The sequence below is a fragment of the Hyposmocoma kahamanoa genome, unplaced genomic scaffold, assembly GCF_003589595.1.
Source record: "Hyposmocoma kahamanoa isolate Upper Pololo Valley unplaced genomic scaffold, ASM358959v1 134, whole genome shotgun sequence".
Taxonomy (NCBI): Eukaryota; Metazoa; Arthropoda; class Insecta; order Lepidoptera; family Cosmopterigidae; genus Hyposmocoma; species Hyposmocoma kahamanoa.
The window spans coordinates 60,981-85,858 of NW_020653477.1; positions in this window are offsets into that span (position 1 = coordinate 60,981).

The window sequence follows — 24,878 nt, forward strand, 5'->3', positions numbered from 1 at the left end:
TTGAAGTCGGTTAAAAATTGAGGATATACACTGATTAGTATATAGTGTGAAAATACGATTCCTAAAGTCTTGACGATAGAGAAAAAACACAAACTTACCTCGAAATTTTACAAGAAAACCGCTGTATTTAATAGATACCCACTTTACATAATATACAAATGATTTTTTCAATATCAATTGAACTAAATGGTATGGACCACGTATAGTTTATGATATACATTTTTCAAATGGGTTTAATCCAGTGTCCCTGCGCGCAATAGAACGGATTCAGTACGGGAAAAATTTGAATTCGAACTAAGGTAGTATCCACCCCTGAAAAGTTCTGATTTCAGAGTTCCTTAATAATATTAATATCATCACCAACTATTATGCCTCCTATTGCTAGGTACGGATCTCTTCTAAGGCAGGATTTAGGGAAGTACCTTACCTATATCTGCCGCCAGGCAGTAACGTGAGCGTAACTACGTTTCGGTTTCGAAGGGCAATGGTGCTGGTGAAATCACAGACACGTGGGACTTCTCAACTTATGTCTCAGGGTGACGGGTGCAATGCCAGTAGTCATCAGATTTTTGTGATTCAAAGCACTGAGTCACGGGTCACTACCACGGATTTATGTCATCCTAGTACTCAGAAGCTGTATAATAATAACCTTTGTAAAGGAGGGAGGTTTTCTCTTCCGTGGGATAAGGTTACGCAGATTACAATTTCACACTACATGTGGAAGATCCGGGCAGTTGTTCCCAAGAAGGGACTCGACTCCTGGAAACCGTTCCGCAAGATGATGATTTTCACCGTATATGAGCGTAAGCATTATCAGAAGGTCCGGGTAGCAGCTCCAAAGAAGGGACTCAACTCCTGGTTAGCCTGAGCTCTCGGTATTCTCCGATTTCTCTTCACATTAACTAAATTGTATTCGAGTCACCATTCGAGGGAAAATCTTGACACCGCGATTCAGAAACAACGCCAAATGGGTCAATGCCCTCTAGCGGATTCTTGGTGAACTGTGAAAAGTGAACAATCTGGCTTAAGTCTGTCTAACCTAATACAAACCTACTTTATGGTTTGCTACACCTTTAGTGTAAAGTTTTCTTTCACTTTTGTAAACGGCAAATTTTGAATGTCAATCGGAGTTTTGTTATAGAAGCATATTACAGGTAGATTGCCAATTAAACGAATTTGTGACTTTGTGAAGACGACTATCAAAAACGGGTAGTTTACCCTAGTATTAATGTTATGTCTGTCACTATTTTAACCGACTTCAAAGAAGGAGGAGGTTCTGAATTCGACTATAGTCTATTTCAATAGAATTGAGAGTAAACGTAAACAAACCAGTTGGGTTAAAATTCTGAAGAAATCACTCACTATATGGAATAAGTAACACTTTTATGTGTATTTTGTAGGTTTCCACTAGATATCTCACCACTTTTTCCAACAATATTCGTTTGTTATGCATTATAAAATCATAATTGAAAAATCTTCGCCGAAAACTAAGATTGATTTGACAATCCATAGTCTAGAATGTCTATGGTTGCATAGGGATGTACGGAAAAAAGTTCAATTGAGTGAATCATAGTTTGAGTAAGTGATTGCCTCAAGAGTCACCAGAAACTTACGTCTTGAAGTCATTTGACCAACTCTTATTTCTGTACCGCTTACAAACGATTTAGCGACTTGTTAACTATCAAGTATTTTCATAATTTTCTGTATTTAACTGATAGCTTCTAACTTTTAAACAATAAATGTCAATAATCGTAAATAAAGAAACGTTTTTATATGTATCACCTTCAATCAATTTACAACGGTCAAATGCGCGGAATTCACTTGATGTTAGTCCAACAGATTCAATTGATCGATCTGATTCATTCAATAATTGATTAGTAAATTACTCTACAATTGCCCATCACTAAACCGACTATGGTCGGGTCAATGCACTCAATGTTTACCTTTACTCTCAATTCATTTGAAACAGGGTATATACAATATTTTTGTTTTTTTTTATTCAAATGTAAGTGCGCATTTCACCACCATCTCACCTGATGAAAAGTGACGATGAGGTCGACGATGGAGCATGCACATCTAAATAACGCTATGTGCTATTCACTCTCGCCTTGAAAAGGTCCAATTTATATCGTTCAGGGAACAAGTTTGCAGTCAGGGAGTTCCACTCTATAGCCGTTCGCCATATAAATGTGGAAGCGTAACGCTTCGTCGAATCTTTGGAATATCCAGAACATAGGGGTGGAATCCAAACCTATGTCTAGTCCCCCGATGATGGAAAGGGGAAAGCGGAATTAAATGGTGTAATTCCATCGCAAGCTCTCCGTAATATATCCTGTAAAATACAGTTTTGTGTGTATGTTGCGCAATTACTCCGGTGTTTGTGAACCGATTTTGATGATTCTTTATTTGTTGGAAAGAGAGTACCTCAGTGTTGGTGCCATTGCAATTTGAAGGAAATATTCAACCTCTAAGGGCAACTAGGGGATGAATACCGTTTCGCGCACTTTCCGGTAACCGATTTCGAAAAAAATTGGCAAAATAATTCCACGAACTTTTGAGGTTGGTATTTTTTTACAAGAAACTTATATTTTTCTTAACATAAATGACATTTTCATAAATGTATATTAATGTAAGAATGTTAATCTCTTTAAACTTATCACTTAAAGACATTTATAATGAATAGTGTACGTGTTCAAAGCGTTAACGGTTTTTAACCTTTAAAGGGCATAATATAATCCCCAAACTTTTAGAGATGAATTCACTTTATTATATTTCGATTGTGAATTTTTTTACATTTCAGATCAAACGTTTATTTGTAGTCGTGCTTCTTTATTACTTTCCATCTTTTACTCATGATAAATTCATAACTTTCGTAATAAAACATTATAATACAAAGTTAGTCAAAGGCAAATTATATTATATACACAAGATGTAGCCTAGGCAAACAAATTATAGACCAATAATATAAAATATTAAAAAGCTTCAGTCGCTCTAACTAAGATTAGACACTCTCCGCTCCTCCCTAGCTTTAGATACCGCACCACACCCCGCACATTGACGGTCACATTGACTGAATGACAACAAGGCTGTCGGCGAGCCGTTTTCGCACGATCGCGGCTTTGATATTTGAATATAGTTTTCATTTATTCATTACGAAACTGTGCGTTAATATATAACATCACTGTACGTTACTATTTATAATGGTCGAGAATTGTGCTGAATACGGCTGTTTGTCATCATCTAAACGGGATAAAGTGAAGAGTTTCTTTTGTTTTCCGAAAGATGAAAAAAACTTTTGTCTGAGACTTATTCAGTGATTGTTTTCTTAAATCTTAGTGTAGAGTATGAAACTGTATTAGATTACATCTGTAATGAGACGCCATAACTTCGTGAGCTAGTACACGGTAAAAACAGATTACCTAGAAAAAGACAAAATTCTTTTTCTGAAGACAAATTTATTGAATCCAACAAAACGATCCTATCCCTATAGACGCTAGAGAATAATTACTTGATAATAGCAAAAAAACGTCTCAAAAGTGTATTTTAGTTACAAGACAGAAATATTTAATCCAAGAGCAAATTAATTTACTTCAAGTCACAAAGCCACTCTAGATTCAACAAAGTATTTATTTGTTATTAGAAATGTCCGATTTTGATTTGAAAAAAAAAAGAAAGAAACATTGAGAGGTACTTCATTATTTGACTGAAGATTTGTGTTTTCTAATATCAAAAAGGGTAAAGGGTTATGGACCCAACAGTATGTCTCACTGGCTTGAAAGGCACACGGTTCAGTGCCAAACTTTAAAGTAGTAGAAAACAGAACGGAATCTTCTCAAATACTAGAGGACCATTCAGTGCCCAATAAATGCTACAGCGGCAGAAAGCACTAACGTTTCAAATATATGAGGTGACTTTATACTATTGAAGTTAACAAAACGATAGCGCGTTTCAGAGTACAACTAATGCCATCTAGCAGTGGCGTGATGTAACTAATAGCATGTTAAAGATGTGCTTGTTATGTTACTAGTTTGATTTCAAGCTGAAACCAAATTTCTTAAATTATGACTACAAATAACACCCTAACAAACTAGAGATACTACGTATTGTTTCTTTGGATAAATGACTGTTTATGATTTTTATGATTACAAGCACAAGTAAAAGTAATCGTTACCGCGTGAGCCTTCGGCGGCATGTCACGACAACATTGACTATGAAAACGCAACGAAATGTTGCTTTAAGAATATACTCTAGAATTTAGAATATTAGTCTGAATAGCAAACTCATTGACTTTTGTAAGTCAATGAGCGAACTACTTCTTTTTTGTTTAAGAATATATTTTCTTAAAATACACCCAAGAAATTTTGAATTCATTTAAGATTATTTAAATTTGATGTAAGAGGTAAAAATTTCTTGATGTAAGTAATGTCCAATTAATTGATTAGAAATGAAATAAAATCTTGAAATAAACGTATTTGTCTCAACGTTAGAATAAAGTTAAGAGTAAAATTGTATTAGAAAAAGATAAGCAGTATTTTTGTAATGACAATATTTTATTACTTTTAATAAATAATTTTTCAGAATTAGCAAATATTTTGAGAAATTCCTCTTTCTTATTAGTAGAAATCCTTTTTTCTGTGTAGATAAAGGTTCTCTAATTTTCAATTTGTGATGTCGATAAATAGTGAATATACCTAATTATATTATTAACTAACTAGGTAATGATAAACTTGGATACGTAATTCCAAAAACGTTGGTTACCTTATTTAAAATACCTTACCCAAAATATAACATTTTAAGAGCTTTTAGCATATTTTTAAAATAAATCTTTAATATTGCTCTAGTTAGTGAATTAATGAAAATTATAATAGTATATCTTTATAAATACCTAATTAACATTTCTAATTATCAGGATTCTATTAATAGAATTATAGATAACAGATTCGCTTTAGAATTTTGGCTATGTTGCCATTCTAGCCACGTAACGTAACAAGCACGAGAAAGTGATGTGTAAACCTACCACTTCATGCACTTATTTACGCGTGTGCAGATAGCGCCTTGCAGTATGTAGTAGTAGTAGGTAATAAAAACTAATAAAAGTTATTCAAAAGCTGCGCTAGTTTAATATTTAAATACACGACTTTTAAGACTTGACTAACGGTATTAATAAATGTATTAATTCATTTTGTTTTAAAATGCAAAGCTGCTTCGTTAAGCTTCATTACGTTCATTTCTAGGTACTTAGTGCTTTTAAAATGGCTGTTTAATATCTTCAAAAGGCTTTATTTATACATTATTGTATTGGAAAACGGTATTTAATTAAAAAATTTATTTATTACGTTTTTTCAAATATGTGCACAATATATTACCTATTTCTGCCGCCAAGCAGTAATGTTAGCATTACTGTGTTCCGGTTTTGAAGGGTAAGGGTGCTGGTGAAATTACAGGCACATGGGACTTGTCAACTTACGACTCAGGGCGATGGGCGCAGTGGGAGTGCTCCTCAGATCTATTATGGACACGCGTGTCGCTCACCACCACGCATATCGCTTGGTGGTGGAGATTTTTTTTTAATATCAAATGACGGGACGAACAAGTCGTGCGTCTGATGGCAAGCTACTAACTAAGCTAGAGACATAAGTTGGCAAGTACCGTGTACCTGTTATTTCACTAGCACCCTTAACCCTTCCAAGCCGGAACGCAAAAATGCTCACAGTACTGCTTGGCGGCAGTATAGGTATTGCACGGGCAGGCAGTTGTATGCCCTCCGCGTTTAGTCGACCCACAAACTGCACATGTAAAAAGATTGACAATACGCATTGACTTACAAATAAATGGACGACGGATCTAATACAAAAACCACGAAAAAAATGTCCCAAGTCAACCTATTCGAAATTTAAATTGTTATGTCATCGCAGTATCGCGCTGTCCGTAGAACAAATGAAGACTAAAGCGGAGTGTCGCGCTCTGTATACAATTTTAGTGCCTTACAAGTGCGGACACTTTTTAGTGCGGACCCGACGTCCATATAATTGTAAGTCAATGACAATACGCTTTAAAAAGTGCAATTTGCAGTAATGCTACAGAGTTTAAGACAATGTTATTTAATGACCTCAATCTTCACATTCTACAATATTAGAGACTTCATTTAAAATTGACTTGACTTGATCTTTTTAATTTTTGACATTCTGTTTACTTTAGTATTGTGTTTGATATTATTATATTGAACGGCATGAATGTCATGCCAAAAGAACTTAGATACTCTTTAAACACTTGTTTCATACTGGCAAGTTATACACCGTCGTAAAGGCAGCTTATTTGCTAATAAATTTGAAATGGAACACGTCTTAATCGAATGCCTATTTAATTTATTTTTTATTTTTCGGAGACTATCTGGTGGAAATTTTGTTCGCAACAATGGAGCTCTCTCGACGTGATTTTCGTGTTATGATTTATTATGAATAAAAACAAAGAATGTTTTGAACTTTTAGCTACAACTTTTGGTGCTATTGTTTGCGAGCTACGGTTTTCAATTGGTTTGCTGAATTAAAAACAGGACGGGGAAGCTTTGAAGAAGAGGCGAAGTCAGGTCGGCCGCCATCGGCGGTTACTCAAGAAAACGTTCAAACTATCGAAAACGTAATTAGTGAACACCGATGAACTACATATGTAGAGCTTGAGCGAGAACTGGGCATTGGATTAGCATCATTGAAAACTATTATTCACGTGCAACCTCCATAAGCGTTGTTCGAGATGGGTTCCGCACAAACTTGACGATAAGCAGAAAGAACGTCGCGTGGATTGTTGCAAATTTATGCTAGATAAATTCGACCCTGGGGAGAAAAAAAACGTTTATGATATACTGACAGGTGACGAAACATGGTTATGTAACTATGATCCTGCAACAAAGCGACAGTCCGCTGTACGGTGCTTTGCAGACGAGAGAAATGGTCGCCTCATTTTTCTGCATGACGGGACACATTGCCACTGTAGTGCTACAGGATCAAAGGACAGTTAACTCCGTACACAACAACATCCGTATACAACAGTTTGTGCCCCAAAAGTCTTGTCAGCTGAGTGTGACAAGCGGCCGAAGTCAGGAATCCGGCACCTCCTCTGGCATCACGACAACACCGCTCCGCACACTTTTGCTAGAAAACCCGACTATTTTCATTAAAAAAATGTATCTAGCTTGCCTCACCCGCCATATTCCCCTGACCTAGCACCTTGTGATTTTTACCTCTTTCCAAAAATTAAAGAAACATTAAAAGGCAAGCGGTTTGAAAGCAAAGAAGACGCCTTGGCTGCTTATAACTTGGACATTTCTGAGATGTCTAAAGAAGAGTGGATCATCGATACTTCCCAAGTGGTTTAAAAGAATGGAAAAGTGTATATGTGTTCATGGTGAAAATTTTGAAAAAATCGATACCTGTAATAAAGAATAAATTTTATAATTTTTGAAAATCTAATTCTTTAGGCGTGACTCTCGTACAATATACAAATTATTGCATGAGTGTTTATAAAAAAAATGAAATTTTGTATGCTGAAATGCGGATCACAGTGATTCTATACTATATGAACTTTTTGTAACAACTTTTGTAACCTGTGTATCACAAAGAAATAAATTAATTTGAATTTGAAGTGTAATGCGTAACCTATGAGTTTAATTTCATTGTTCTATAAAAAAATTGAGATAGGTTATATGCAAATGAATATTACAAGATCAAAACACTTACTGAAAAATACAATAATTTACTTTGACTTCTTTGACTGAGAAAAACGTTGTCTTATATAAAATGCAACTGACCATATTAGTAATTAATTACTAATAATTTAATAAAAAGTAATTGAGTATTATTACATACAGTGTTCGAATTTTTTAATTGACAAATCTGTAACTTTCTTTATAATCATATAATCATTGTATATTTATTATGACATTACATACAACAAAATATCTTTATATTTATTGCCCTTTATTTTAATCCAATTTTTATATCTTTTGTCTTGTTTGTATTTTTGTTTTATAATTATTTATTTATGTTTAACGTCTCAATGTTTTGATTATGTTTTGTTTTTCCTTCAGTTTTATTTCATTTGTTTCTTTTGTGGTGTCGTATTTTGTAGTAAACAAACAAATGTATTATTTTCTTTATTCTGTCTTCTTTCTATTCATACATTATTTATTATTTCGATATCTAAGTAGTCATATTCCGAGCGGAAGCTTTTACATCTGGCCGCATTTATAAGATATATTTGATTCAATTCGTGCCCCTTTGCGCTTCCTTCAAACACATTTTCCCCTAAACGAATTTCTTGTAACCTTTTACACACATCAAACTGACAAACAGTAAATTACTGGTCAACCAAATGTCTTCCGTGCTCAACAAAGTCATACGTCATACCTCAGGTTCGCAGATAACAATATAATACAACAAACGGACTATAAGAGAAACACAGAAATTAAAGGTGGGGAATAAAGAGAAACAAATGACAAGGAAGAACAGATTAAAAATCAAAAACAAGGAACTGCAACAAGCCCATAGAAAAATTCGTTAGGTCCGTTAGTTGGCTCCGTGGATTAGCTGGCATAGCGTCTGGCACGGCTTGCTGGAAGACGTTAGTTCGAATCCAGTCGGAGGAATTTTTTTTTAGTGTTCAATGGTTGTATTAATAATTATTACAAACTAGTGGAATAATTTCACAAAAATGATTGAAAATCATCGTGCCATTCAATAAATTTAAAAATTACAATTATTAAAACGACATCTCTTGTCAGCCGCTGGTACCTGTAAAGGTACTCTTTTTTTCTTTTTTTTTGACGGGAGGAAATCTTTATGGATACCCATGAGCCCAGGGAGACTCAGGGGTTATGTGGGGACTCTCCCTCCAGACTGGAGGGCCTACCCCACTAAAACCCCCCCGGGTTTCCCTCCCGCCGGTTGAGTCGGCGCCGTGGGATCAGTGAACATTCACCACGACACCTGTAAAGGTACCTGGCTGAGTGAAGAACTTTACCTATTATCTTCCTTACCTATTTATGCCGCCTATAGCAGTAATGTGAGCATTGCAGTGTGTGGTGAAGTTATAGATACCTCCGTGTCAACTAGTGTCTCTGGGTGACGGGCGCAGTGGCAGTGCCCCTCAGATCTTTGCGATTTATATCTCTGAGAACTACAACTGCTACGGACAGGCAACACGCCTGTCCATAGCAGTTGTAGTTGTAGTTACTACTAAATCCTACGTAAATCATTAATATAAACTAAAAACAAAAATGGACTTAGTATTGAACCCTGAGGGACGCCCATGCTAATTGCAGACCCTGAGGATCTCAGCACAATAAACACGGTGCATAGGCAAGAAAGACACTGGCTGCTGTGTCTAAACACTAATACAATGGACGTACATAAGAAAATGCGAACGGATTTTAGACAAAGCAAATACAGCACCACAATAATGATGGCCTATTTATCTTACGAAATACATCGTACAGAAGCAGAACCAGTGATAGTGTAGTAAAGAAGAGCGGTTGCCTGCAATATATAACGTACGTCCTGGATGACCCTGGTCACGATTTCCACATGTTTGTAGCTTATATTATAACGATAAAGAAAACCGTCAATAATAAAGCCTATAGTAGTTGGAGACGTTTCAAAGCTCTTTGAAAATACCTCAATCCTTATTGAACCTTCTCCTTAGATGTGACCAACGCAGCTGTGAGACGTCTATTGGTCGATGACAATGATGATGAGAGGCAGTAGACGATGCAACTTGCTGTCACTAATACAATTCAAAATACACTAATTTGTCACACACTTACCGTCAAGTTCTTTGCTGCTCTTCCGAATCTCGCAGAAGATGCATACATAGCATACGGTGATGACCACCAATGGCACAAAATACATCGCGCAAAGGCAGAAGACGTTGTATGCTATTTCTTGACGTTCGCTACTGAAAGCGTCAAACGAGACGCACTGCTCGAAACCGGTGTCGTAAGGATGCCTCATCACTCGAAAGACAACGCTCTGAAACAAACAAAAGATTAACTATGTACTTTTAGGCAATTAAAAGAATATAAACAAACTGTAAAAGAGGCTATTTAGGGAACATCATTTGGGATTGATCTGAATGTTAATATTTTAAAACAAATAACAAGTAATTAATAGATTCAGGTGTTACTTTGTGGAAGTCCATGTTAACAAAAATGGGTGAATTCATTTGCTACTCCGCGAACCCAGTAGCAAATTAATTTACTGGCATTTTTATTAAATAACAATTACTAACTCTTCATGCTCTTTAAGCACATTCAGGTAATTTAAAACTATTTAATGATATATTTTGATAAATATTTCACTCTGCCGCTGTGGAATATTACCAAAAAAACTATTGACCCACCAATAAATGGACGTCGGGTTCGCGCTAATAAGTGTCCGCACCTGTAGGGCGTTAAAATCGCATACGGAGCGTCAATTGCGCAATAGTCTTCGTTTGTTCGAGTGACAGCGCGGTTGTCCATCATGCAGTACCAATATATGCAGTACAAACATTGACTTACAAATAAATGGACGACGGGTCTAATACAAAAACCACGAAAAAAATGTCCCAAGTCAACCTATTCGAAATTTAAATTGTAATGTCATCGCAGTATCGCGCTGTCAGTAGAACAAATGAAGACTAAAGCGGAGTGTCGCGCTCTGTATACGATTTTAGCGCGCTTACAAGTGCGGACACTTTTTAGCGCGGACCCGACGTCCATATAATTGTAAGTCAATGAGTACAAACATTAACTTGCAAAAATTACTGCAGTAAAGTGTGAAAATAGGATTTTGTATCATATTTTCACTAAACAAATATTTGTGTTATCATAGTTCTCATTTAAAAGTGTTATTTTGTACAGTTTTATAGTATTTAATTTATATATAACTGAATCGTAAATATAAATTACAAAAGCACACGAAATAATGAATTTTTAATTGCATGCGCAAAAGATGGAAAGAGACCCAATATGTCAGTTTCAAGAAGCTTATATAAACTTCTTCGTCATTTTCAATTGTTCGAACCACAAGCGATTGAAATATTTCGAACAAGGAAACTGTAGAGTTGCTTTGATTTTAATCCTATTTTTAAAATGATTTTTTTTATTAAACGTTGCCAATAACTAACAAAATATTGTTGTACTCGTTTTACGACATGGGATTACCTATCAATAGTTAGAAAATACATTTTCCCGAAATAACATTAGCTCGAATTTTCATAATGTGTTTTTACGAAAATTACAAAACCAAAGCTAATTTTGTCTATGTAAAAAGCATCAAAATTACTCGAAAGCGTAACGGTTTTGTTATAAATCGGAATTACGGATCTTTGAGTTTACGTTTAGTTCAAATATCGGTACATTTCTTATAGTACACGCTTATTTTCACATTTGTAGTAATAATTGTATGTATGTATCTGCCCAACTCTTTATTATACCTTTAAGTGAATTTGTACAAAATTCGACATAATAATATATATAAAAAAATTAATTAATATTTACGAGAAAGGCTATTCCATTACTCTTGTGTTCAAGTAATTTTCAGTCGAAGCTAAATATGGTGCATTTTGTTAAGTTTCCAGTAGAAGCTGAATATGGTGTTTTTGGGCCCTTAAATTGTAAGCAAATTTAGGCAATACTGCAATGACGTTACAATTTAAATTGAATGTTTTAGTTTTTTATATTTCGTTACATGTCACTACGTTTGTATAGGTTAACCTCGGACATTTTTTTCGTGGTTTTTGTATTAGACCCGATGTCCATTTGTTGGTAGGTCAATGTAAAAAAACCTATTTTTTCTGAAGTTGCGAACAATCGGCTTCTAGCGAACACAACATAATGCGACTAAACCCTACCTACCTTAGAGATTGGGTACCTTTTTTTTTTTTTTATCTCTACATAATTTTAAATTCAGTCGGTTTGACAGACGCCATTGACAGTTGTTATTTCGTGCGAGTACAGAATATTTGTGGTTTTGGGAAACTTGAATTTATTGTTGTCTCCCAATGATATCTATGTACTAGATGCGGCGTACCATACAAATACTGTTTCACTGAGTTACTGTGCCGGCACGACGCTTTATTTAGTTCGTTGTCAAACGTTCAAGATGTCGGAGTTATAGGACGCAGATGCTCTTTGAAAAATAATTTTCATCGCGATCACTCCATTGTTCACATTTCGCTAACTGTCAGAACATAAATGTATAGTTCTAAATTATTCACATTAATTTGGTATGATAAATTCTGGTTTTTGATTAATTTATATATTATTATTATTATTAATCATTGGTAATATCGAGATTATTACTGAAACATCACGTGTTTAATAATTTCCATCTCGTTATAAGTATTTATTTTATTTTCAAATAGTATGTATATGTATATGTCGAATCCGGCCGGATCGAAGGAATTTTTTCGATCTTTGTATTAATAAATATAACAAACTAGTGGAGTAATTTCACAAAAAATAATTGAATGTTATTTCAATAAAAATTTAAAATACAGCGAATAGCGACATCGCTCGCCAGTTCTGGTAGCTGTAAAGGTACTAACTGGGTGATAAATCTTTCATAGAATTCTCATAGACGGCGCTACGACTAAAAAGTCCTTGAAAAACCAAATACAAACACGACGCAAGCACATAGAAAAGTCGTGAGGTCCGCTGGTTCGTTCCGTGGCTTAGTTGGTATAGCGTCTGCCACGGTAAGCTAGAAGACGTCGGTTCGAATCCGGCCGGATCGAAGGAATTTTTTCTGAGTGTTCGATCTTTGTATTAATAAATATAACAAACTAGTAGAGTAATTTCACAAAAAACAATTGAATATTAATTCAATAAAAATTTAAAATAGTATGTATATTTATTTACTAAGCCTAATAATGCTTACTAATATTTGACACATCTACACTTACCCCAAGGTGCGATCGCTCAAGCCTATTGAAGAAAAAAAAACACCTAAAAACTCTCTTTTTTTTAAATAAGCGCGCATTTGACGTCCATCTCAACTGATGGAAAGTGACCATCAAGTCGATGATATAGCATACACACCTTTTGGTTTTTTTTTGACGGGGGGGAAATCTTTATGGATACCCCTGAGCCCAGGGAGACTCAGGGGTTATGTGGGGACTCTCCACTAAAACCCCCCCGGGTTTCCCTCTCGCCGGTTTGAGTCGGCGCCGTGAGATCAGTGAACATTCACCACGACGCCGCCCGGCATAGCATACACACCTAAATAATGCGTATTCACTCTCGCCTTGAAACGGTCCACGTTATAGCGTTCGGGGAACAAGTCCGCAGGCAGGGAACTCCACTTTTTACTCTAGTACCGTTGGGGAACGCGCGGAAGACCCCTGAGTCAAAGTAAAATGAAATAAATGTTTTGTGCAACTAATAGTGACTTTGGTAGGGTCTTTTCGTAATTCCGCAACTATAAATAAATGTCATTGGTAAACACTCAATATTATTTTTGCCTGCTCAGGTTCACGTTTTACAAATTTCAAATTCCCAACAGGTATAAACTGTCGCGTCTGTCCACGATACTACGGTACTGATACTTGTTTGTTTGATGTTTTTAAAGAAAATAAGCACAAAGAAGATGCCTAAAATACAGGAACACATTTACTTATCGAGTTCGTAGGTGTTCGCGATTGTTACACATAGGAAATGAAACTATTTTTCCGGATATAAGTCGTGTATATTTGTTTTTTCAAACGTCGGTTTGTTTGAAAAAACAAATATACGCGATTTAAATCCGGAAAAATAGTTTCAGTTCCCACATTTACTTAGTTTAGGCTTAGAATAATAACGCATAGAAACCTAGTCCGCACACGGTAAGTGAGGCAAATTGAAGCGCGCCCAATGGGCCTACACGAGCGGGCGGGCCTTCAGTGCTCAAGGTCAACTTGCACCGCGAACAGATCAAGAATTTTAGCTAAAAATGACGAAATGTGCGGTAAATGAGTGTAAAAATACGTCAGACAAACAAAATAGATACTAACATCACATTCTACAAGGAAGTAACGCGTTTCAACTTATATTTTTATATAAATATTCACTAAAACCGAAAATTAATCTACTACTAAAACTAGCCTACATGAATTTGATTTTTGCCTCACTTGTGACAGTTCGTTTGATATGAAACTATCATTCTATGCGTTATTATTCTAAGAGTTTAAGCATCACAACTGCACTATCAAATAAGTTCTACGATTAAAATGTCTAGCTGTACGAAGATTGTATAATTGAGGTTTCTGTTTTTTTATTATTTATTTTAATATTATCATAGCTTCTTTTATATTTGTTTACTTGTATTGAATAGAAGAATAGAACAAAATCATTCATTTCATATTATCAATATCACAATATTACAATTAAAAATACAATGTCAATGATATATTATGATCGTCACTAACGCAAACAATAATAATAAATATAAAATAAAGTAGTATAGCTACTGCTTGTGTAAATACAACGAAGTCAAGTAAAACAAAATTACGATTGTTTCAAAAGAAACTCATCGACACTGTAGAATACATTACCCAATAAAAGGAGTTTTAGTCGGGTATTATGTAGTATAAGTTTCGTCATTTGTAACACGTCATTTCCAGGTTTGAGGGCAGATGTTCGTAGAATCGAGGACCTATTACCCGCGCATTCTCGTGCTCATCGAAATCCCAGCGGCCGTACTTTAAATACTGCCCCACCTGGACGTCGACGTCACCAACGCGAATCGAGGAGCTGGACTATTCCCTCTCTCGCGGAAGTTTGTGGAACCAAAGCGAAAACTGATTTCTGTGGCTCTACCCGCAAACCCAACTCCTCGGTTTTTTCAACGACGTGAGAAACCCCGCGCTTAGCGAGCCGTATGGTCCTCTCAAAGCCTCCCCTTCGGCGAGCACCAGGGTATTATCGGCATAACACACCAGATGCACGTCCGGGGGGAGTTCGACCTTCAAGATTGCAACGTATGCGAGGTTGCAAAGCAGTGGTCCTAGAACAGGCCCCTGCGGAACCCCACTCACGACCTCTCTGCGGTGGCTTGCGCCATACCGACCCGGGTACGTAATGTACCTGTCGCATAGGTAGGACCTGACAACTTAACTGGCATAGTTGGTTGCATACAACTACGTGAACTTTTTTTTTACGTGGGGAAATCCTCATGGATATCTCTCTGCTGCGGGGGCAACAGACTGATCATGTCGGACTCCTACCGACTAAAACCCCACGGTGTTCCGTCCCTGCACCTTTTGCCGGGGACTACGGGAACGCTTTCGCACTCTTCCGCGGTCCCGACGGCGCTGGCCCTCGGTTGAGGGCCCCTTCCCGTTGAGGTGGAGCTGGAGAGACACCACCCCATTCATCACTTACAGGGTCACGCAGGAGCACTGCGCGCGCCACCTCGGGGTCTATACATTACGAGCGGCGGACACCCCCGCGCCCACTGCCAAAACTCCTGTTATGGGGTTGAAGGATGATATGGGAGATGAGGGCATGACAGTACCTCCTCCGACGCCCTGCTCTCCTGCGGCGGATTGGAAGAAGGGTGGTGGCCTCCCTCTCCCGCTCCTCAGCTTCCTTTTGCGACATTACGCGTTAGCAGAAGGATACTACCTCCGTCCACGACCCCTGTCACTTTACAGTATTGATTTGATCATTGGAGGGAGTGACAGGTCGTACCCCACTGCGGCAACAAGTTACGTGAACTAAGCCAACTTAGCTCACGTAGCCGGGGCATCTATTTTTATATCACGAACTAAGTTAACCGAGCTAACTAAATCCCAACTATACCGCTAAGCTATGTAAAATATGTCGTCCTTCTGCCGCCCTTCCCCCCGCACGTATCCGTAGTGTAGCACGTCACTACTTATTACGTATTTTCTTAGGTTAACTTCGCATGCAACTACGTGAGTAGTTACTGAGTATTTACTTTATACTGTGTATCTGTTATTGTATACATATACCGGAAACATTATTTACACTCTCTCTAAGCAGGTAAATAAACTACTTGCGAGTCTTCCAGAAAGTAATCATGGTACGAGAGTGTATTATATTTGCTTTTTATTTTTGATGCGAAATAACGAATAACAAGATCTGAAGAAATGCGATAACTGACACAAAAATAAATGGACACGGGCAAGTCACATTTGCCGCGGGGTTAAAAGGAGAAAAACCATTTGCAGATACTTTTTAAATAAAGGTCATCATTCCACAACGATTCTAGTTTCTTTTCATTTGCTATGCTGTTCTTGCATATTTTTGTTTGTGTTTGCCCAAGGAGCACACTTTATACGCCTTAAAACTGTTATATCTATAAATGGTTATTCATTTAGATAATAGTTCTTTACAAATGGTTTTAGAAAAAAGAAATTGTTCTTATCAAAATTTCAACACCTTAATACCAAACAACTTAATTAAGTGTAATCTCTCTTAAGATTTACTTTTATAGTCAATATTTTAAGTTCATCTGTAGAACAACTGATTATTTTTAGTAAAATTGTTCTATACACATCCAGTAAAATCTATTAATACTCTAAAAACTTGTGTTCTTAAGTTTATTCTAGATATATTTAATTTATAGACATTCTGTAATGTTTGTATTTATTGACAAACACGTTATAGCGCGTCTTCAGTAGATTGTATTTTAAAAAAAATACTACAATTAGGGTTTTTACTATATTGGACGTTGTAAGAGTTCATGCAAAATGGATAAAGAAAAGAATATTAAAAGATCTAGTGGCGGTGGTGAACCTTGGATATTAAGTCACATCATTCGATACAATCAGGGTTGCCAATGCCAATTGTTCAAAATCTTCAAAAATCACAGTTAAAATCATCAAATTTGGAGAGAGCAAAGTTCATATTCCCCACAAATTCCCCACATCTCGAATTTTCATTATTTATTAGAAATACATCGCTTAAAAATATAATAAAGAATTAAGAAACTCAAAATGTAATAATCTATTACGTTTGCTGTGAATGTAAACAGAATGTAAAAAGTAAAACTAATTATAAAATTAGATGACCTTAAATAGTTTATTTATTTTAATAATAATAATAACAACGTACACACTCAACATAGCCCCGCACTAGGGAAACCCTGTGTCGCGGGTGCCATGGACACACACGTAGACAACCACAAATTACACCCAAACTCACGAGAGAAATAAATGTAGGCCATAGAAATATTTTTCCCGATTCGGGAATCGAACCTGGGTCCTCTGCATGACAGTCTGGCATGGTAACCGTTCGGACACGGAGGCAGTTATATTAATTAGATTCAACATTAATCTGTAATCAGTCTGAACAAAAAATCATTTTTCTTTGCCTTACAAAATTAAGTAAATTGATTATTTGTTGTGCATTTGGTGACACCATGTTAACGTTAGAAATAATCAATGAGTTTCGACCTATATTTAATATTTAAAGTAGACGAGTGGTAAGTTGTGGTGTGGAAGTACCAACAGCTCGACTTTGTTTATCAATAGCTGATTTCGTTTTGCTTCATACCGGGGACCGGCCTAAGCGGGAGAAAGAATCGCGAACTCAACACGCACCGACTGGTAATTTTACAATTCAGAAACAAGTGCTCTAATAATAATTATCTTTAAGCTGCTTGTTAATAATACGAGTGATGTGCGATGTTGAAAAACACGTCGATATAGTCCATCAAAGTGTTTCTAACAGTAACGATCAAGCTAGCGATGCATCAGCAATTGATAGATTAAACAAATTGATAAAATGTTAGAATCCCCACATTTTCCTCACATAGCGCCAATCCCCACAAAATTCCCAATCTAGTTGAAACTCCCCACAATTTGGGGAATTTCCTACAAATTGGCAACGCTAGATACAATAGTCGTAATTCGCGCTCAGGCCGGTCATGGCCGGCATTTATTTGTTGACAAATAAATAAACATTGTGAAGTAATTCCGTGTTGTGAAATGATAAAAACAATTGAAATGAGCGCGTAACCTACTGTACTTCAATGTTGTGTATGTGTATTGTGCCGTCTGTCAATAGAATACAGTGAAATCATTGTGTGAAATGTGGTTGGCGTGAAGAAATAACCTCAAATTTATAATGAAAATTTTAATTCTTCCAACATAAGTTAGTTATGTCATTCAAATATTCCTTTTTAATAATTATTTATATGATAGGGAATTTATCCACCTTTCTAGTCATATATAACACATTCCATATAATTGTACAGAATAACGTTTTTTTGCAACAAATTGGATTTTTTCAATTGTGTTTTTACCTAGTGTTTTGAAAAGTTTTTTGTTGCATAATACGCTCACTATTTCCCATAACTTTATAAGGGTTTTGTAATACAGTCAAAAGAAAAAATCGCTTACAAACATCGCATTTTGTAGACAATCATAAAAACTTTATAGCAGTGAAGGTTCTTCTACAGGATCAACTACACTAAAGCAAGTAAAATAATCTTTTCGTATTCTAAAGTTTTTCTATGCTCCCAACTGTGTTTTGAAAAAAGCTATAAATTCTTATCGCCATTTTTATTTTTAAAGAATGAGTATGAAGTAGCCGAGAAAAATTTCTTTTCTTTTTAAAAAGTAAATCTAACTTGAAATTAGTTTGAAGAAGCCTAGAACTTCTTGGAAATGGTTTGTTTTGTGAGTTATTTTGTATATTTAAGCTTTCTATAAATATTTAAAACCGAAAGTATGTGTGTACCGATAACTGTATTTTTATTAAGTTTATATTTTATACATAAATATTTAAAATTTAGCGAGCGCATTACTTTTATGACAGGTTTTACATCACTTTTCATAATGTATTTAAAGTCGCACATCAATTCGCGTTTTCTAACCGATTAAACATTGCGCGAAAAAGTCAGAAATATTATATCTAATTTCGCCATGTTGCAATATTGATAGTTTATATTTTGTAAGCCATTATACTTGAAATCAATTAGTATTAAGAGAATTGCGTCTTATGTTTGTAACGCTTTAGTATTTTGGTTTTAAAATAGCATTACTAAGAAACCTATCATAGACTATAAATTATCTAAAACTGTCTACAAGACTAAATAAAAAACTGTCTACATTCTACAAATGGGCTTGTAGCATTCTAGAAGGGTTACTTGAGAAAAAAGATAAAAATCACTCTTAACACTACCTACAGATAGTTTCTCAAAGCACTCTTGTGATTTATTAATAAAGTTGTGCCCACTTTTACTTTAAATTATCTAGAAATCTTCTTTGAGATATCTTGAGGGAATTTGAACTCTTAAAATATTCAATCGAATTAAATTCTATTAGATATATTATAGTATATATTTAGATATGGGTGTGCGGCTTGGGTGGCCTACATGTATTTCTCTCGTGAGTTTGGATGTAATTTGTGGTTGTCTATGTATGTATGTGTTTATGGCAACCCCGATACAAGGCTTCCCGTAGCGCGGGGCTACGACGAGTGTGTGCGTTAAAACATCCTGTTTTTGTTATTAATTGGAGTGAATGCTCATTGAAATAACGAACATTTTGCAAAGACATTCTGAAAAATGACTCTTCCGCGTCCATTAGATATTTTGCAACTAAGACTTGACTCACAAACATTTAACACCTTTAACATTTCGACGGCGGCCCCACCGAAAAAGGCCTTATCACAGACGGTCACATTGACTGAACGGCAATATGGCTGTTGGCGAGCCGTTTTTGCGCTAAGTCGCTTTGACATTTGAAAATAGTGGCGGTAGAGCTCCGTTCCTCCAGGGTAGTACTTTCACCTTACCTATTTCTGCCGCCAAGCAGTAATGTCAGCATTACAGCTTTCCAGTTTTGAAGGGTAAGGGTGCTGGTGAAATTACAGGCACATGGGACTTGTCGACTTATGTCTCAGGGTGACATTGGCAGTGTCGCGTTAAATGTCAACATCAACTATCAAACGCGGTGAAAGCAATATACGTGACCACAAATTTTGAAAGTATTCATACGGCGTGTCGTAGCCATTATGGTATGTGGACTGGTAGCATATACAGGTTTTGTTTGTAAAACATTAACAACTTTGCGGGACCATATTAATATGTAGTAAGCTGCACTTAGTTGGCTCGTAAACCTTGGACCCCTCTTGCGGCTAGCTGCTTTTTTGCGTCGCCCACGTGACATAAATCTCGTAATCAGACTCATTATAAACTAAACAAGTTTTATTTTGTTTGTTGTAAATATTGGATACTACAATAGACACATTTGTCACTGTATGTTTTCTATATAAGAGCACACATACTACTACATTACAGAAAATTTACTTTATTTATTTTAGTATAGAAATTTATATGCGACCTACACATTCGGCACTCACTCGGTATTAGGGTTCATTGTAAACCAGTGATATAAGCCGAGTGTATCCTTTTGCGACCTTAGGCCGCCATATACTGCAGCCGGACACATGACATTTTATAACCGACTTCAAAAAAAGGAGGATTTTTTAATGTATGTTACGCGATAACTCCGGTATTTGTGAACCGATTTTCATGATTCTTTTTCTGTTGGATAGAGGGTGGTTGATAACGCATGAATAATTATTTTTATAAATAGCGCCTAAATTTTACTTAAGGAGCAATTATTTTAATGGTTGATTTTGCTATTTCTCCAATGCAAGGCGTTTTTCTCTCGACATACTTTATGTAGTGAGAACCGATTTTATTATCTCTATTTTACTTTTGCTTTGTCTTTTTTATTCTGTCTTTTTGTATATTTTTGTTTTGTGGCATTGTAATAAATAGTTTATATTCTACTTATTAGCAGTTTTAGTTAACCAAGTTTAGTAGTAATAGAGTTAGAGTTGTTGTTTATGAATAATGTTTAGAAAGGAGAAAAAGAGAGATATTAATTAGAATATTACTTTTTATTCACAACAGAAATTAAACTGCACATATCGACGAACAGCTAATGTCATAAAAAAAACAAAGACAATCTGTACGCGGTCAATATAAATCTACAAAGGTTTATGATAGGTCTTGAGGTTGTAAATCTTTGTAGATATATATTGGCCGATTACAGTTTCTCTTTTTTAAGGCAAGGAGAAATATCTAAGAGTGCCAAGGTCGCTCCCCGAAGTCTTCAGCAAACCAAAGCAAAGGTTGATGAGATTCCTGGAGGAGCTAGGGTGGCCCTGCACCCGCCACATGCAAGATGGGCGCTTGGACATCGAGTTGCAGACACCAGCCCGTTACAAAAGTACCAAGATTTCTCGTCTTTTTCGCCAGACATGACATTAACTATGACAATATTAATGATACCCTTTCAAAGCTAGTTTATTGGTTTAATATTAATAATTTATTGCTCAATGCCAAGAAGACAAAGTGTGTTAAATTTAAATTACCTAATGTAAAATCGACTAATCCAATCATAAAAATAAATGGAGATATGTTAGACCTTGTTAATAAAGCTATCTTTTTGGGAGTGACCTTAGATGGTAAGCTTCAATGGTTTCCACATATATCTTCCTTAGCCAGCAGATTAAGCTCTGCTGCATACGTAGTCCGTGGAATACGTGAGCTTACCGATGTTGCTACTGCTAAACTAGTTTACTTTAGTTACTTCCATAGTATAATTTCCTAAGGGATTCTCATGTGGGGTAAAGCGGCAGATATTCAAACCATATTTGTAGTGCAATAACGAGCGATTCGTTCTGTATACCATCTAGGCCCTCGGGTTTCTCTCAGAGAAAAGTTTAAGGAGACTGGTATCATGACTGTGGCATCACAGTACATTTACTCAAATATTTTGTATGTCCGTAAAAATTCTAGAATAATAACGCATAGAATGATAGTTTCATATCAAACGACAAGTGAGACAAAAATCAAATTTATGTAGGTTTGTTTTAGTAGTAGGTTAATTTTCGGTTTTAGTGAATATTTATATAAAAATACAAGTTGAAACGCGTTACTTCCTTGTGGAATGCGATGTTAGTATCTGTTTTATGTTTGTCTGACGTATTTTTACACTCATTTACCGCACATTTCGTCATTTTTAGCTAAAATTCTTGAGCTGCTCGCGGTGCAAGTTGACCTTGAGCACTGAAGGCCCGCCCGCTCGTGTAGGCCCATTGGGAGCGCTTCAATTTGCCTCACTTAGCGTGTGCGGACTAGGTTTCTATGCGTTATGATTCTAAGTTCTAAGGTAAAAATATACAAAATTTCGTTAAGAAAGAAGATATCCATAATATTAACCTTAGAACTGAGTCCAAACTCATGGTACCACGATTTCGTTTAACTAAGGCAAATGATTCTTTTATGGGGAACTGTATACGTTTTTACAATAAGATTACGGAGAATATATTAAGATTATCATTTATTCAGCTTACTACTTACATTAAAAGTATTTTAATTGAAAAGTCATATTACAAAATTGTAGACTACGTGTTAGATAAAGATGTATGGAAAGATAACGTGAGTCTAGATTCCACACAATTATGATTCAAAGTATTCCATAGAATTTAAGTTTATTTGAAAAGAGTCAATCCTAGAGTTTCTTGCTCGGTCTTCTCAGGGAAGTCAGCGTAGTGAACGAGCAGTAGCTTAAAAAATGACGTTTTCAAGTGTAAAAACTTTACCTATGGAATAAATGATTATTTGACTTGGACTTTGACATTCTAAACATAGTATTCATAACAACAACTCTAACTCTACTGTTACTAAGCTTGGCTATTTACTCGTCATTTACTATATAATTATCTCTAGTTACAGGTTTGTCCCCCACGATATTACTACTTATTATTTTCCCGATATTTTGCAACGTTTACACGCTTCAGGGTCATGAAATCACCCTGGATACCCTACACAGGCACTGTAAGGCAAAAGTGACACTGCTTTGATATTATATCTCTTGATTGAACAACAAATAATTTTAATTTCATGTAATTAAATTTCCAGAAAGCGGGCTTCATCAAAATTATCGTTAAAATGTTCCTAATTGTAATAGTAACCTTTATCATAAATATTATACAACACTCTCATAGGATCAATAAAAGAATATAGGATCCTAATTTGATAGCTGATATGTAAATGCAAGCAGAATAAGAAACCCTACTTTTGTTGATTACCCACCCACCCACAGCTCATGTCGCTTACCATCACGCGCGCGGTTATTTCGTTCCGTCTGTCAATAGCCGACTTCCCAACGTCAGCAGCAACTTCTCAGCAACTATCAGGACAAGGAAAGATCACTACGCAGTGTACCGTTTAGGTTCTCGGGTTTTTCTCAGAGACAAGTTTAAGGAGGTTGGTATCATGCCCATGGCATCACAGTACACTTACTCATATATTAAATAAAAATAAGATGATTCGTTAAGAAAGAAGATATCCATAACATGAACCTTGGAACTAAGTACAAACTCGTCGTTTAACTAAGGTAAACGGTTCTTTCAAGATTCCGGAGCATATATAAAGATTACCATTTGCTAAGTTTAGAACTTACATTATAATTTAAAATGAAAAATCATATTACAAAATTGAAGACCACGTGTTAGATAAAAATGTATAGAAAAACGACATGAGTCTAGACTCCACGAACATATGATTCAAAGTATACATTTAGTATATACCAATTCAAAGTGTATTCCATAGCAAGTAGTTTATTTAAAAAGAGCTATCCCTAGAGTTTCTTTCTCGTTTTTCTTAGGGAAGTCAGACAGTGAACGAGCAGTTGATAAATAATGACGTTTTCAAGTGTAAAACCTATGGAATAAATCATTGTTTGAGTTTGACTTTGCAGAATCCCAGAGCAGATTCTCTTAAAAAATTCTATTCACAAATTAATCCTCGATTGATACTTACCTTACCTACGTCGTTGACTAGAATAAATTATAGCTTCAATCCTGGACAGAACTGTTTTAATAGAATTTCTGTTTTCGCGTTAGTATTTGAAGTGTTTATCGAAATCAATTTAGAAAAATTTGATTCTCAAATTGGCTCTACCCAATTATATTATATACAGCTCTACGGGTAATCGAATCCGAGAACTCTTCACATCTAGCTCCCATTGTGCTCACCGATTAAGGTCGTTAAATATATTTATTATATCCATGTTTATTGTTCATAACAATAAAAAAGCAACGAGAATGGTCACTCTCCGTCCCTTCCTGACTTGACATACCACACCGCGTCTCGCATATTGACGCTCGCAATGACGGAACGGCAACAAAGGCTGTCAGCGAGCCGTTCTTTTTATAATTTGATAATTTATTTATTCGGTCATTCTCGGATTCTCGGTTCACTACCTAATTACGGTGGCAAATTTTATTATTTAAATATTCAAGTATATTATCGTGTAATTATCAAAAAAACATTTCACGATACAATACTTGAATATTAAATAACATTTCACGATAAAAAAAATTTATACTTAAATAATAAAAATTACCACGAAAATTAGGTAGTGAACACTAAACCGAGAATGACCGTATTACGAATGAACGTTATTATAATAATATGATGCTCACGAAATGTGAATTATGTCATGTACGGTTGTTTATCTCCTGGAATGAAGAGAGGAGTTAGTTTCTTTCGTTAAGAAAAACTTTTCATTAAATTTCGAAGGTTCAATATAATGCAATATAATTTCAGATAGAACTGATGTTTGCTGTTGTATTTATTTATGTTAGTATAAAATAAATAAAATCATTATTAAACGTAATGATTATATGTATTATTTACATATAAATAATTATAAATAACGCACACACTCAGAGCCCCGCACTAAGGAAGCCCTGTATCGCGGGTGCCATGGACACACATATAGACCACAATCCACAATCACACATAAAGTCACGAGGTAAATAAATATAGGCTATACAAATATTTCTCATTCAATTCTCGTAGACAGCCCTA